Raw genomic sequence first — 16,889 nt, 5'->3', positions numbered from 1 at the left:
GGAGCGCAAAAGTGACACAACTTGGCTGCCTCTTCTGCTATTCTCATGAGACCATCCGGAACCATAGGGTGATTTTCCTTCCTAGGGTTAAGGTTTGAGTTACGCCTAGGGTAAGGGTTCTATTAACCAGAAAGGCCTGAGTTCCAAGAACACAGCAGCTGTGAAGGACTACCCAAGAAGAGCGCAAAAGTACCACAACATGCCTGCCTCCACAGCTTTTTCCTTAGGGACATCCCTAATTCCTGGCTGATTTGCCTTTCTCGTCTTAGGGTTGGGGTTCGGCCTAGGGCTAGGATTTTTTTAACTAGGAAGCCTTGAGTTCCAGGCACACTGGAGCGGTGAAAGGCATCCAAAAGGGAGTGCAGAAGTGCCACAAAATGGCTGCTTTCACGGCTTTTCCCGTAGGAAGAACCCTAATACCCGGCTGATTTACCTTCCTAGGGTTACTGTTAGGCTTAGGCCTAGGACTTTTAAAACCAGGAAGCCCTGGGCTCCAGGCACACTGCAGCTGCGAAAGGCATCCCAAGGGGAGCAAAAAAGTGACACAACTTGGCTGCCACCACTGATATTTCCATGAGACCATCCCGAACCATAGGCTGATTTTCCTTCCTAGGCTTAAGGTTTGAGTTACGCCTAGGGTAAGGGTTCTATTAACCAGAAAGCCCTGAGTTCCAAGAACACAGCAGCTGCGAAGGACTAGCCAAGAAGAGCGCAAAAGTACCACAACATGCCTGCCTCCACAGCTTTTTCCTTGGGTACATGCCTAATTTCTGGCTGATTTGCCTTTCTCGTCTTAGGGTTGGGGTTCGGCCAAGGGCTAGCATTTTTTTAACTAGGAAGCCCTGAGTTCCAGGCTTACTTCATCTGCCAAAGGCATCCCAAAGGGAGTGCAGAAGTGCCACAACATGGCTGCTTTCACAGCTTTTCCCTTAGGAAGAACCCTAATACCCGGCTGATTTACCTTCCTAGGGTTACTGTTAGGCTTAGGCCTAGGACTTTTAAAACCAGGAAGCCCTGGGCTCCAGGCACATGCAGGTGTTAAAGGCATCCCAAGTGGGCCGCAAAAGTGACACAACTTGGCTTCCTCTGCTGCTATTCTCATGAGACCATCCCGAACCATAGGCTGATTTTCCTTCCTAGGGCTAAGGTTTGAGTTACGCCTAGGGTAAGGGTTCTATTAACCAGAAAGCCCTGAGTTCCAAGAACACAGCAGCTGCGAAGGACTACCCAAGAAGAGCGCAAAAGTACCACAACATGCCTGCCTCCACAGCTTTTTCCTTGGGGACATGCCTAATTCCTGGCTGATTTGCCTTTCTCGTCTTAGGGTTGGGGTTCGTCCTAGGGCTAGGATTTTTTTAACTAGGAAGCCCTGAGTTCCAGGCTTACTACATCTGCCAAAGGCATCCCAAAGGGAGTGCAGAAGTGCCACAACATGGCTGCTTTCACGGCTTTTTCCTTGGCAAGCCTAACACCAGGTTGATTTCCCTTCCCAGGGCTACTGTAAGGCTTAGGCCGAGGGTTAGCATTTTTAAAACTGGGGAGCCCTTAGCTCCAGGCACACTGCAGCTGTTCAAGGCATCCCAAGGGGAGTACAAAAGTGCAACAATATGGCAACTTTCACAGCTTTCTCCTGGGCACCATCCCTATAACTAGGCTGATTTATCTGCCTAGGGTTAGGGTTAGGGTTCAGCCTAGGGCTTGGATTTTTTTAACCAGGAAGCCCTGAGTTCCAGGCTTACTGCATCTGCCAAAGGCATCCCAAAGGGAGTGCAGAAGTGCCACATAATGGCTGCTTTCACGGCTTTTCCCGTAGGAAGAACCCTAATACCCGGCTGATTTACCTTCCTAGGGTTACTGTTAGGCTTAGGCCTGGGACTTTTAAAACCAGGAATCCCTGGGCTCCAGGCACACTGCAGCTGCGAAAGGCATCCCAAGGGTAGCGCAAAAGTGACACAACTTGGCTGCCTCTTCTGCTATTCTCATGAGACCATCCGGAACCATAGGGTGATTTTCCTTCCTAGGGTTAAGGTTTGAGTTACGCCTAGGGTAAGGGTTCTATTAACCAGAAAGCCCTGAGTTCCAAGAACACAGCAGCTGTGAAGGACTACCCAAGAAGAGCGCAAAAGTACCACAACATGCCTGCCTCCACAGCTTTTTCCTTAGGGACATCCCTAATTCCTGGCTGATTTGCCTTTCTCGTCTTAGGGTTGGGGTTCGGCCTAGGGCTAGGATTTTTTTAACTAGGAAGCCCTGAGTTCCAGGCACACTGGAGCTGTGAAAGGCATCCAAAAGGGAGTGCAGAAGTGCCACAACATGGCGGCTTTCAGGGCTTTTTCCTTGGCAAGAAGCCTAACACCAGGCTGATTTCCCTTCCCAGGGTTACTGTTAGGCTTAGGCCTAGGACTTTTAAAACCAGGAAGCCCTGGGCTCCAGGCACACTGCAGCTGCGAAAGGCATCCCAAGGGGAGCGCAAAAGTGACACAACTTGGCTGCCACCACTGCTATTTCCATGAGACCATCCCGAACCATAGGCTGATTTTCCTTCCTAGGCTTAAGGTTTGAGTTACGCCTAGGGTAAGGGTTCTATTAACCAGAAAGCCCTGAGTTCCAAGAACACAGCAGCTGGGAAGGACTTCCCAAGAAGAGCGCAAAAGTACCACAACATGCCTGCCTCCACAGCTTTTTCCTTGGGGACATGCCTAATTTCTGGCTGATTTGCCTTTCTCGTCGTAGGGTTGGGGTTCGGCATAGGGTTTTCATTTTTTTAACTAGGAACCCCTTAGTTCCAGGCTTACTTCTTCTGCCAAAGGCATCCCAAAGGGAGTGCAGAAGTGCCACAACATGGCTGCTTTCACAGCTTTTCCCTTAGGAAGAACCCTAATACCCGGCTGATTTACCTTCCTAGGGTTACTCTTAGGCTTAGGCCTGAGACTTTTAAAACCAGGAAGCCCTGGGCTCCAGGCACATGCAGGTGTTAAAGGCATCCCAAGTGGGCCGCAAAAGTGACACAACTTGGCTTCCTCTGCTGCTATTCTCATGAGACCATCCCGAACCATAGGCTGATTTTCCTTCCTAGGGTTAAGGTTTGAGTTACGCCTGGGGTAAGGGTTCTATTAACCAGAAAGCCCTGAGTTCCAAGAACACAGCAGCTGCGAAGGACTACCCAAGAAGAGCGCAAAAGTACCACAACATGCCTGCCTCCACAGCTTTTTCCTTGGGGACATCCCTAATTCCTGGCTGATTTGCCTTTCTCGTCTTAGGGTTGGGGTTCGGCCTAGGGCTAGGATTTTTTTAACTAGGAAGCCCTGAGTTCCAGGCTTACTACATCTGCCAAAGGCATCCCAAAGGGAGTGCAAAAGTGCCACAACATGGCTGCTTTCACGGCTTTTTCCTTGGCAAGAAGCCAAACACCAGGCTGATTTCCCTTCCCAGGGTTAATGTAAGTCTTAGGCCTAGGGTTAGCATTTTTAAAACTGGGGAGCCCTGGGCTCCAGGCACACTGCAGCTGTTCAAGGCATCCCAAGGGGAGTACAAAAGTGCAACAACATGGCAACTTTCACAGCTTTTTCCTAGGCACCATCCCTATACCTAGGCTGATTTATCTGCCTAGGGTTAGGGTTAGGGTTCAGCCTAGGGCTTGGATTTTTTTAACCAGGAAGCCCTGAGTTCCAGGCTTACTGAATCTGCCAAAGGCATCCCAAAGGGAGTGCAGAAGTGCCACAACATGGCTGCTTTCACAGCTTTTCCCTTAGGAAGAACCCTAATACCCGGCTGATTTACCTTCCTAGGGTTACTGTTAGGCTTAGGCCTAGGACTTTTAAAACCAGGAAGCCCTGGGCTCCAGGCACATGCAGCTGTTAAAGGCATCCCAAGAGGGCCGCAAAAGTGACACAACTTGGCTTCCTCTGCTGCTATTCTCATGAGACCATCCCGAACCATAGGCTGATTTTCCTTCCTAGGATAGGGTTTGAGTTACGCCTAGGGTAAGGGTTCTATTAACCAGAAAGCCCTGAGTTCCAAGAACACAGCAGCTGCGAAGGACTTCCCAAGAAGAGCGCAAAAGTACCACAACATGCCTGCCTCCACAGCTTTTTCCTTGGGGACATGCCTAATTCCTGGCTGATTTGCCTTTCTCGTGTTAAGATTGGGGTTCGGCCTAGGGCTAGCATTTTTAAAATCAGGAAGCCCTGAGTTCCAGGCACACTGGAGCTGTGAAAGGCATCCAAAAGGGAGTGCAAAAGTGCCACAACATGGCTGCTTTCACGGCTTTTTCCTTGGCAAGAAGCCTAACACCAGGCTGATTTCCCTTCCCAGGGTTACTGTAAGGTTTAGGCCTAGGGCTAGGATTTTTAAAACTAGGAAGCCCTTAGCTCCAGGCACACTGCAGCTGTTCAAGGCATCCCAAGGGGAGTACAAAAGTGCAACAACATGGCAGCTTTCACAGCTTTTTCCTTGGCACCATCCCTATACCTAGGCTGATTTATCTGCCTAGGGTTAGGGTTAGGGTTCAGCCTAGGGCTCGGATTTTTTTATCCAGGAAGCCCTGAGTTCCTGGCTTACTGCATCTGCCAAAGGCATCCCAAAGGGAGTGCAGAAGTGCCACAAAATGGCTGCTTTCACGGCTTTTCCCGTAGGAAGAACCCTAATACCCGGCTGATTTACCTTCCTAGGGTTACTGTTAGGCTTAGGCCTAGGACTTTTAAAACCAGGAAGCCCTGGGCTCCAGGCACACTGCAGCTGCGAAAGGCATCCCAAGGGGAGCAAAAAAGTGACACAACTTGGCTGCCACCACTGATATTTCCATGAGACCATCCCGAACCATAGGCTGATTTTCCTTCCTAGGGTTAAGGTTTGAGTTACGCCTAGGGTAAGGGTTCTATTAACCAGAAAGCCCTGAGTTCCACGAACACAGCAGCAGCAAAGGACTACCCAAGAAGAGCGCAAAAGTACCACAACATGCCTGCCTCCACAGCTTTTTCCTTGGGGACATCCCTAATTCCTGGCTGATTTGCCTTTCTCGTCTTAGGGTTGGGGTTCGGCCTAGGCCTAGGATTTTTTTAACTAGGAAGCCCAGAGTTCCAGGCACACTGGAGCGGTGAAAGGCATCCAAAAGAGAGTGCAAAAGTGCCACAACATGGCTGCTTTCACGGCTTTTTCCTTGGCAAGCCTAACACCAGGTTGATTTCCCTTCCCAGGGCTACTGTAAGGCTTAGGCCGAGGGTTAGCATTTTTAAAACTGGGGAGCCCTTAGCTCCAGGCACACTGCAGCTGTTCAAGGCATCCCAAGGGGAGTACAAAAGTGCAACAACATGGCAACTTTCACAGCTTTCTCCTGGGCACCATCCCTATAACTAGGCTGATTTATCTGCCTAGGGTTAGGGTTAGGGTTCAGCCTAGGGCTTGGATTTTTTTAACCAGGAAGCCCTGAGTTCCAGGCTTACTGGATCTGCCAAAGGCATCCCAAAGGGAGTGCAGAAGTGCCACATAATGGCTGCTTTCACGGCTTTTCCCGTAGGAAGAACCCTAATACCCGGCTGATTTACCTTCCTAGGGTTACTGTTAGGCTTAGGCCTGGGACTTTTAAAACCAGGAATCCCTGGGCTCCAGGCACACTGCAGCTGCGAAAGGCATCCCAAGGGGAGCGCAAAAGTGACACAACTTGGCTGCCTCTTCTGCTATTCTCATGAGACCATCCGGAACCATAGGATGATTTTCCTTCCTAGGGTTAAGGTTTGAGTTACGCCTAGGGTAAGGGTTCTATTAACCAGAAAGCCCTGAGTTCCAAGAACACAGCAGCTGTGAAGGACTTCCCAAGAAGAGCGCAAAAGTACCACAACATTCCTGCCTCCACAGCTTTTTCCTTAGGGACATCCCTAATTCCTGGCTGATTTGCCTTTCTCGTCTTAGGGTTGGGGTTCGGCCTAGGGCTAGGATTTTTTTAACTAGGAAGCCTTGAGTTCCAGGCACACTGGAGCGGTGAAAGGCATCCAAAAGGGAGTGCAGAAGTGCCACAACATGGCTGCTTTCACGGCTTTTTCCTTGGCAAGAAGCCTAACACCAGGCTGATTTCCCTTCCCAGGGTTACTGTTAGGCTTAGGCCTAGGACTTTTAAAACCAGGAAGCCCTGGGCTCCAGGCACACTGCAGCTGCGAAAGGCATCCCAAGGGGACCGCAAAAGTGACACAACTTGGCTGCCACCACTGATATTTCCATGAGACCATCCCGAACCATAGGCTGATTTTCCTTCCTAGGGTTAAGGTTTGAGTTACGCCTAGGGTAAGGGTTCTATTAACCAGAAAGCCCTGAGTTCCAAGAACACAGCAGCTGCGAAGGACTTCCCAAGAAGAGCGCAAAAGTACCACAACATGCCTGCCTCCACAGCTTTTTCCTTGGGGACATGCCTAATTGCTGGCTGATTTGCCTTTCTCGTCGTAGGGTTTGGGTTCGGCATAGGGCTATCATTTTTTTAACTAGGAACCCCTTAGTTCCAGGCTTACTTCATCTGCCAAAGGCATCCCAAAGGGAGTGCAGAAGTGCCACAACATGGCTGCTTTCACAGCTTTTCCCTTAGGAAGAACCCTAATACCCGGCTGATTTACCTTCCTAGGGTTACTCTTAGGCTTAGGCCTGAGACTTTTAAAACCAGGAAGCCCTGGGCTCCAGGCACATGCAGGTGTTAAAGGCATCCCAAGTGGGCCGCAAAAGTGACACAACTTGGCTTCCTCTGCTGCTATTCTCATGAGACCATCCCGAACCATAGGCTGATTTTCCTTCCTAGGCTTAAGGTTTGAGTTACGCCTAGGGTAAGGGTTCTATTAACCAGAAAGCCCTGAGTTCCAAGAACACAGCAGCTGCGAAGGACTACCCAAGAAGAGCGCAAAAGTACCACAACATGCCTGCCTCCACAGCTTTTTCCTTGGGGACATCCCTAATTCCTGGCTGATTTGCCTTTCTCGTCTTAGGGTTGGGGTTTGGCCTAGGGCTAGGATTTTTTTAACTAGGAAGCCCTGAGTTCCAGGCTTACTACATCTGCCAAAGGCATCCCAAAGGGAGTGCAAAAGTGCCACAACATGGCTGCTTTCACGGCTTTTTCCTTGGCAAGAAGCCTAACACCAGGCTGATTTCCCTTCCCAGGGTTAATGTAAGTCTTAGGCCTAGGGTTAGCATTTTTAAAACTGGGGAGCCCTGGGCTCCAGGCACACTGCAGCTGTTCAAGGCATCCCAAGGGGAGTACAAAAGTGCAACAACATGGCAACTTTCACAGCTTTTTCCTGGGCACCATCCCTATACCTAGGCTGATTTATCTGCCTAGGGTTAGGGTTAGGGTTCAGCCTAGGGCTTGGATTTTTTTAACCAGGAAGCCCTGAGTTCCAGGCTTACTGAATCTGCCAAAGGCATCCCAAAGGGAGTGCAGAAGTGCCACAACATGGCTGCTTTCACAGCTTTTCCCTTAGGAAGAACCCTAATACCCGGCTGATTTACCTTCCTAGGGTTACTGTTAGGCTTAGGCCTAGGACTTTTAAAACCAGGAAGCCCTGGGCTCCAGGCACATGCAGCTGTTAAAGGCATCCCAAGAGGGCCGCAAAAGTGACACAACTTGGCTTCCTCTGCTGCTATTCTCATGAGACCATCCCGAACCATAGGCTGATTTTCCTTCCTAGGATAGGGTTTGAGTTACGCCTAGGGTAAGGGTTCTATTAACCAGAAAGCCCTGATTTCCAAGAACACAGCAGCTGCGAAGGACTTCCCAAGAAGAGCGCAAAAGTACCACAACATGCCTGCCTCCACAGCTTTTTCCTTGGGGACATGCCTAATTCCTGGCTGATTTGCCTTTCTCGTGTTAAGATTGGGGTTCGGCCTAGGGCTAGCATTTTTAAAATCAGGAAGCCCTGAGTTCCAGGCACACTGGAGCTGTGAAAGGCATCCAAAAGGGAGTGCAAAAGTGACACAACATGGCTGCTTTCACGGCTTTTTCCTTGGCAAGACGCCTAACACCAGGCTGATTTGCCTTCCCAGGGTTACTGTTAGGCTTAGGCCTAGCGCTAGGATTTTTAAAAGTAGGAAGCCCTGGGCTCCAGGCACACTGCAGCTGTTCAAGGCATCCCAAGGGGAGTACAAAAGTGCAACAACATGGCAGCTTTCACAGCTTTTTCCTTGGCACCATCCCTATACCTAGGCTGATTTATCTGCCTAGGGTTAGGGTTAGGGTTCAGCCTAGGGCTTGGATTTCTTTAACCAGGAAGCCCTGAGTTCCAGGCTTACTTCATCTGCCAAAGGCATCCCAAAGGGAGTGCAGAAGTGCCACAACATGGCTTTTTCACGGCTTTTCCCTTAGGAAGAACCCTAATACCCGGCTGATTTACCTTCCTAGGGTTACTGTTAGGCTTAGGCCTAGGACTTTTAAAACCAGGAAGCCCTGGGCTCCAGGCACATGCAGCTGTTAAAGGCATCCCAAGAGGGCCGCAAAAGTGACACAACTTGGCTTCCTCTGCTGCTATTCTCATGAGACCATCCCGAACCATAGGCTGATTTTCCTTCCTAGGATAGGGTTTGAGTTACGCCTAGGGTAAGGGTTCTATTAACCAGAAAGCCCTGATTTCCAAGAACACAGCAGCTGCGAAGGACTTCCCAAGAAGAGCGCAAAAGTACCACAACATGCCTGCCTCCACAGCTTTTTCCTTGGGGACATGCCTAATTCCTGGCTGATTTGCCTTTCTCGTGTTAAGATTGGGGTTCGGCCTAGGGCTAGCATTTTTAAAATCAGGAAGCCCTGAGTTCCAGGCACACTGGAGCTGTGAAAGGCATCCAAAAGGGAGTGCAAAAGTGCCACAACATGGCTGCTTTCACGGCTTTTTCCTTGGCAAGAAGCCTAACACCAGGCTGATTTCCCTTCCCAGGGTTACTGTAAGGTTTAGGCCTAGGGCTAGGATTTTTAAAACTAGGAAGCCCTTAGCTCCAGGCACACTGCAGCTGTTCAAGGCATCCCAAGGGGAGTACAAAAGTGCAACAACATGGCAGCTTTCACAGCTTTTTCCTTGGCACCATCCCTATACCTAGGCTGATTTATCTGCCTAGGGTTAGGGTTAGGGTTCAGCCTAGGGCTCGGATTTTTTTATCCAGGAAGCCCTGAGTTCCTGGCTTACTGCATCTGCCAAAGGCATCCCAAAGGGAGTGCAGAAGTGCCACAAAATGGCTGCTTTCACGGCTTTTCCCGTAGGAAGAACCCTAATACCCGGCTGATTTACCTTCCTAGGGTTACTGTTAGGATTAGGCCTAGGACTTTTAAAACCAGGAAGCCCTGGGCTCCAGGCACACTGCAGCTGCGAAAGGCATCCCAAGGGGAGCAAAAAAGTTACTCAACTTGGCTGCCACCACTGATATTTCCTCGAGACCATCCCGAACCATAGGCTGATTTTCCTTCCTAGGCTTAAGGTTTGAGTTACGCCTAGGGTAAGGGTTCTATTAACCAGAAAGCCCAGAGTTCCAAGAACACAGCAGCTGCGAAGGACTACCCAAGAAGAGCGCAAAAGTACCACAACATGCCTGCCTCCACAGCTTTTTCCTTGGGGACATCCCTAATTCCTGGCTGATTTGCCTTTCTCGTCTTAGGGTTGGGGTTCGGCCTAGGCCTAGGATTTTTTTAACTAGGAAGCCCAGAGTTCCAGGCACACTGGAGCGGTGAAAGGCATCCAAAAGGGAGTGCAAAAGTGCCACAACATGGCGGCTTTCACGGCTTTTTCCTTGGCAAGAAGCCTAACACCAGGCTGATTTCCCTTCCCAGGGTTACTGTTAGGCTTAGGCCTAGGGCTAGGATTTTTAAAACTAGGAAGCCTTTAGCTCCAGGCACACTGCAGCTTTTCAAGGCATCCCAAGGGGAGTACAAAAGTGCAACAACATGGCAGCTTTCACAGCTTTTTCCTTGGCACCATCCCTATACCTTGGCTGATTTATCTGCCTACGGTTAGGGTTAGGGTTCAGCCTAGGGCTTGGAGTTTTTTAACCAGGAAGCCGTGAGTTCCAGGCTTACTGCATCTGCCGAAGGCATCCCTAAGGGAGTACAGAAGTGCCACAAAATGGCTGCTTTCACGGCTTTTCCCTTAGGAAGAACCCTAATACCCGGCTGATTTTCCTTCCTAGGGTTACTGTTAGGCTTAGGCCTAGGACTTTCAAAACCAGGAAGCCCTGGGCTCCAGGCACACTGCAGCTGCGAAAGGCATCCCAAGGGGAGCACAAAAGTGACACAACTTGGCTGCCAACACTGATATTTCCATGAGACCATCCCGAACCATAGGCTGATTTTCCTTCCTAGGGTTAAGGTTTGAGTTACGCCTAGGGTAAGGGTTCTATTAACCAGAAAGCCCTGAGTTCCAAGAACACAGCAGCTGCGAAGGACTAGCCAAGAAGAGCGCAAAAGTACCACAACATGCCTGCCTCCACAGCTTTTTCCTTGGGGACATGCCTAATTCCTGGCTGATTTGCCTTTCTCGTCTTAGGGTTGGGGTTCAGCCTAGGGCTAGGATTTTTTTAACTAGGAAGCCCTGAGTTCCAGGCTTACTACATCTGCCAAAGGCATCCCAAAGGGAGTGCAGAAGTGCCACAACATGGCTGCTTTCACGGCTTTTTCCTTGGCAAGAAGCCTAACACCATGTTGATTTCCCTTCCCAGGGTTACTGTAAGGCTTAGGCCTTTGGCTAGGATTTTTAAAACTGGGGAGCCCTTAGCTCCAGGCACACTGCAGCTGTTCTAGGCATCCCAAGGGGAGTACAAAAGTGCAACAACATGGCAGCTCTCATAGCTTTTTCCTTGGCAGCATCCCTATACCTAGGCTGATTTATCTGCCTAGGGTTAGGGTTAGGGTTCAGCCTAGGGCTCGGATTTTTTTATCCAGGAAGCCCTGAGTTCCTGGCTTACTTCATCTGCCGAAGGCATCCCTAAGGGAGTACAGAAGTGCCACAATATGGCTGCTTTCACGGCTTTTCCCGTAGGAAGAACCCTAATACCCGGCTGATTTACCTTCCTAGGGTTACTGTTAGGCTTAGGCGTAGGACTTTTAAAACCAGGAAGCCCTGGGCTCCAGGCACACTGCAGCTGCGAAAGGCATCCCAAGGGGAGCGCATAAGTGGCACAACTTGGCTGCCACCACTGATATTTCCATGAGACCATCCCGAACCATAGGCTGATTTTCCTTCCTAGGGTTAAGGTTTGAGTTACGCCTAGGGTAAGGGTTCTATTAACCAGAAAGCCCTGAGTTCCAAGAACACAGCAGCTGCGAAGGACTTCCCAAGAAGAGCGCAAAAGTACCACAACATGCCTGCCTCCACAGCTTTTTCCTTAGGGACATGCCTAATTCCTGGCTGATTTGCCTTTCTCGTCTTATGGTTGGGGTTCGGCCTAGGGCTAGGATTTTTTTAACTAGGAAGCCCAGAGTTCCAGGCACACTGGAGCTGTGAAAGGCATCCAAAAGGGAGTGCAAAAGTGCCACAACATGGCTGCTTTCACGGCTTTTTCCTTGGCAAGAAGCCTAACACCAGGCTGATTTCCCTTCCCAGGGTTACTGTTAGGCTTAGGCCTAGGGCTGGGATTTTTAAAACTAGGAAGCCCTTAGCTCCAGGCACACTGCAGCTGTTCAAGGCATCCCAAGGGGAGTACAAAAGTGCAACAACATGGCAGCTTTCACAGCTTTTTCCTTGGCACCATCCCTATACCTGGGCTGATTTATCTGCCTAGGGTTAGGGTTAGGGTTCAGCCTAGGGCTTGGATTTTTTTAACCAGGAAGCCCTGAGTTCCAGGCTTACTTCATCTGCCGAAGGCATCCCTAAGGGAGTACAGAAGTGCCACAAAATGGCTGCTTTCACGGCTTTTCCCGTAGGAAGAACCCTAATACCCGGCTGATTTACCTTCCTAGGGTTACTGTTAGGCTTAGGCCTGGGACTTTTAAAACCAGGAATCCCTGGGCTCCAGGCACACTGCAGCTGCGAAAGGCATCCCAAGGGTAGCGCAAAAGTGACACAACTTGGCTGCCTCTTCTGCTATTCTCATGAGACCATCCGGAACCATAGGGTGATTTTCCTTCCTAGGGTTAAGGTTTGAGTTACGCCTAGGGTAAGGGTTCTATTAACCAGAAAGCCCTGAGTTCCAAGAACACAGCAGCTGTGAAGGACTACCCAAGAAGAGCGCAAAAGTACCACAACATGCCTGCCTCCACAGCTTTTTCCTTAGGGACATCCCTAATTCCTGGCTGATTTGCCTTTCTCGTCTTAGGGTTGGGGTTCGGCCTAGGGCTAGGATTTTTTTAACTAGGAAGCCCTGAGTTCCAGGCACACTGGAGCTGTGAAAGGCATCCAAAAGGGAGTGCAGAAGTGCCACAACATGGCGGCTTTCAGGGCTTTTTCCTTGGCAAGAAGCCTAACACCAGGCTGATTTCCCTTCCCAGGGTTACTGTTAGGCTTAGGCCTAGGACTTTTAAAACCAGGAAGCCCTGGGCTCCAGGCACACTGCAGCTGCGAAAGGCATCCCAAGGGGAGCGCAAAAGTGACACAACTTGGCTGCCACCACTGCTATTTCCATGAGACCATCCCGAACCATAGGCTGATTTTCCTTCCTAGGCTTAAGGTTTGAGTTACGCCTAGGGTAAGGGTTCTATTAACCAGAAAGCCCTGAGTTCCAAGAACACAGCAGCTGGGAAGGACTTCCCAAGAAGAGCGCAAAAGTACCACAACATGCCTGCCTCCACAGCTTTTTCCTTGGGGACATGCCTAATTTCTGGCTGATTTGCCTTTCTCGTCGTAGGGTTGGGGTTCGGCATAGGGTTTTCATTTTTTTAACTAGGAACCCCTTAGTTCCAGGCTTACTTCTTCTGCCAAAGGCATCCCAAAGGGAGTGCAGAAGTGCCACAACATGGCTGCTTTCACAGCTTTTCCCTTAGGAAGAACCCTAATACCCGGCTGATTTACCTTCCTAGGGTTACTCTTAGGCTTAGGCCTGAGACTTTTAAAACCAGGAAGCCCTGGGCTCCAGGCACATGCAGGTGTTAAAGGCATCCCAAGTGGGCCGCAAAAGTGACACAACTTGGCTTCCTCTGCTGCTATTCTCATGAGACCATCCCGAACCATAGGCTGATTTTCCTTCCTAGGCTTAAGGTTTGAGTTACGCCTGGGGTAAGGGTTCTATTAACCAGAAAGCCCTGAGTTCCAAGAACACAGCAGCTGCGAAGGACTACCCAAGAAGAGCGCAAAAGTACCACAACATGCCTGCCTCCACAGCTTTTTCCTTGGGGACATCCCTAATTCCTGGCTGATTTGCCTTTCTCGTCTTAGGGTTGGGGTTCGGCCTAGGGCTAGGATTTTTTTAACTAGGAAGCCCTGAGTTCCAGGCTTACTACATCTGCCAAAGGCATCCCAAAGGGAGTGCAAAAGTGCCACAACATGGCTGCTTTCACGGCTTTTTCCTTGGCAAGAAGCCAAACACCAGGCTGATTTCCCTTCCCAGGGTTAATGTAAGTCTTAGGCCTAGGGTTAGCATTTTTAAAACTGGGGAGCCCTGGGCTCCAGGCACACTGCAGCTGTTCAAGGCATCCCAAGGGGAGTACAAAAGTGCAACAACATGGCAACTTTCACAGCTTTTTCCTGGGCACCATCCCTATACCTAGGCTGATTTATCTGCCTAGGGTTAGGGTTAGGGTTCAGCCTAGGGCTTGGATTTTTTTAACCAGGAAGCCCTGAGTTCCAGGCTTACTGAATCTGCCAAAGGCATCCCAAAGGGAGTGCAGAAGTGCCACAACATGGCTGCTTTCACAGCTTTTCCCTTAGGAAGAACCCTAATACCCGGCTGATTTACCTTCCTAGGGTTACTGTTAGGCTTAGGCCTAGGACTTTTAAAACCAGGAAGCCCTGGGCTCCAGGCACATGCAGCTGTTAAAGACATCCCAAGAGGGCCGCAAAAGTGACACAACTTGGCTTCCTCTGCTGCTATTCTCATGAGACCATCCCGAACCATAGGCTGATTTTCCTTCCTAGGATAGGGTTTGAGTTACGCCTAGGGTAAGGGTTCTATTAACCAGAAAGCCCTGAGTTCCAAGAACACAGCAGCTGCGAAGGACTTCCCAAGAAGAGCGCAAAAGTACCACAACATGCCTGCCTCCACAGCTTTTTCCTTGGGGACATGCCTAATTCCTGGCTGATTTGCCTTTCTCGTGTTAAGATTGGGGTTCGGCCTAGGGCTAGCATTTTTAAAATCAGGAAGCCCTGAGTTCCAGGCACACTGGAGCTGTGAAAGGCATCCAAAAGGGAGTGCAAAAGTGCCACAACATGGCTGCTTTCACGGCTTTTTCCTTGGCAAGAAGCCTAACACCAGGCTGATTTCCCTTCCCAGGGTTACTGTAAGGTTTAGGCCTAGGGCTAGGATTTTTAAAACTAGGAAGCCCTTAGCTCCAGGCACACTGCAGCTGTTCAAGGCATCCCAAGGGGAGTACAAAAGTGCAACAACATGGCAGCTTTCACAGCTTTTTCCTTGGCACCATCCCTATACCTAGGCTGATTTATCTGCCTAGGGTTAGGGTTAGGGTTCAGCCTAGGGCTCGGATTTTTTTATCCAGGAAGCCCTGAGTTCCTGGCTTACTGCATCTGCCAAAGGCATCCCAAAGGGAGTGCAGAAGTGCCACAAAATGGCTGCTTTCACGGCTTTTCCCGTAGGAAGAACCCTAATACCCGGCTGATTTACCTTCCTAGGGTTACTGTTAGGCTTAGGCCTAGGACTTTTAAAACCAGGAAGCCCTGGGCTCCAGGCACACTGCAGCTGCGAAAGGCATCCCAAGGGGAGCAAAAAAGTGACACAACTTGGCTGCCACCACTGATATTTCCATGAGACCATCCCGAACCATAGGCTGATTTTCCTTCCTAGGGTTAAGGTTTGAGTTACGCCTAGGGTAAGGGTTCTATTAACCAGAAAGCCCTGAGTTCCACGAACACAGCAGCAGCAAAGGACTACCCAAGAAGAGCGCAAAAGTACCACAACATGCCTGCCTCCACAGCTTTTTCCTTGGGGACATCCCTAATTCCTGTCTGATTTGCCTTTCTCGTCTTAGGGTTGGGGTTCGGCCTAGGCCTAGGATTTTTTTAACTAGGAAGCCCAGAGTTCCAGGCACACTGGAGCGGTGAAAGGCATCCAAAAGAGAGTGCAAAAGTGCCACAACATGGCTGCTTTCACGGCTTTTTCCTTGGCAAGAAGCCTAACACCAGGCTGATTTCCCTTCCCAGGGCTACTGTAAGGCTTAGGCCGAGGGTTAGCATTTTTAAAACTGGGGAGCCCTTAGCTCCAGGCACACTGCAGCTGTTCAAGGCATCCCAAGGGGAGTACAAAAGTGCAACAACATGGCAACTTTCACAGCTTTCTCCTGGGCACCATCCCTATAACTAGGCTGATTTATCTGCCTAGGGTTAGGGTTAGGGTTCAGCCTAGGGCTTGGATTTTTTTAACCAGGAAGCCCTGAGTTCCAGGCTTACTGGATCTGCCAAAGGCATCCCAAAGGGAGTGCAGAAGTGCCACATAATGGCTGCTTTCACGGCTTTTCCCGTAGGAAGAACCCTAATACCCGGCTGATTTACCTTCCTAGGGTTACTGTTAGGCTTAGGCCTGGGACTTTTAAAACCAGGAATCCCTGGGCTCCAGGCACACTGCAGCTGCGAAAGGCATCCCAAGGGGAGCGCAAAAGTGACACAACTTGGCTGCCTCTTCTGCTATTCTCATGAGACCATCCGGAACCATAGGATGATTTTCCTTCCTAGGGTTAAGGTTTGAGTTACGCCTAGGGTAAGGGTTCTATTAACCAGAAAGCCCTGAGTTCCAAGAACACAGCAGCTGTGAAGGACTTCCCAAGAAGAGCGCAAAAGTACCACAACATTCCTGCCTCCACAGCTTTTTCCTTAGGGACATCCCTAATTCCTGGCTGATTTGCCTTTCTCGTCTTAGGGTTGGGGTTCGGCCTAGGGCTAGGATTTTTTTAACTAGGAAGCCTTGAGTTCCAGGCACACTGGAGCGGTGAAAGGCATCCAAAAGGGAGTGCAGAAGTGCCACAACATGGCTGCTTTCACGGCTTTTTCCTTGGCAAGAAGCCTAACACCAGGCTGATTTCCCTTCCCAGGGTTACTGTTAGGCTTAGGCCTAGGACTTTTAAAACCAGGAAGCCCTGGGCTCCAGGCACACTGCAGCTGCGAAAGGCATCCCAAGGGGACCGCAAAAGTGACACAACTTGGCTGCCACCACTGATATTTCCATGAGACCATCCCGAACCATAGGCTGATTTTCCTTCCTAGGGTTAAGGTTTGAGTTACGCCTAGGGTAAGGGTTCTATTAACCAGAAAGCCCTGAGTTCCAAGAACACAGCAGCTGCGAAGGACTTCCCAAGAAGAGCGCAAAAGTACCACAACATGCCTGCCTCCACAGCTTTTTCCTTGGGGACATGCCTAATTGCTGGCTGATTTGCCTTTCTCGTCGTAGGGTTTGGGTTCGGCATAGGGCTATCATTTTTTTAACTAGGAACCCCTTAGTTCCAGGCTTACTTCATCTGCCAAAGGCATCCCAAAGGGAGTGCAGAAGTGCCACAACATGGCTGCTTTCACAGCTTTTCCCTTAGGAAGAACCCTAATACCCGGCTGATTTACCTTCCTAGGGTTACTCTTAGGCTTAGGCCTGAGACTTTTAAAACCAGGAAGCCCTGGGCTCCAGGCACATGCAGGTGTTAAAGGCATCCCAAGTGGGCCGCAAAAGTGACACAACTTGGCTTCCTCTGCTGCTATTCTCATGAGACCATCCCGAACCATAGGCTGATTTTCCTTCCTAGGCTTAAGGTTTGAGTTACGCCTAGGGTAAGGGTTCTATTAACCAGAAAGCCC

This window comes from Ammospiza caudacuta, chromosome 18 (assembly GCF_027887145.1).
Source record: "Ammospiza caudacuta isolate bAmmCau1 chromosome 18, bAmmCau1.pri, whole genome shotgun sequence".
Classification (NCBI taxonomy): Eukaryota; Metazoa; Chordata; class Aves; order Passeriformes; family Passerellidae; genus Ammospiza; species Ammospiza caudacuta.
This window is presented reverse-complemented; position numbering follows the sequence as displayed.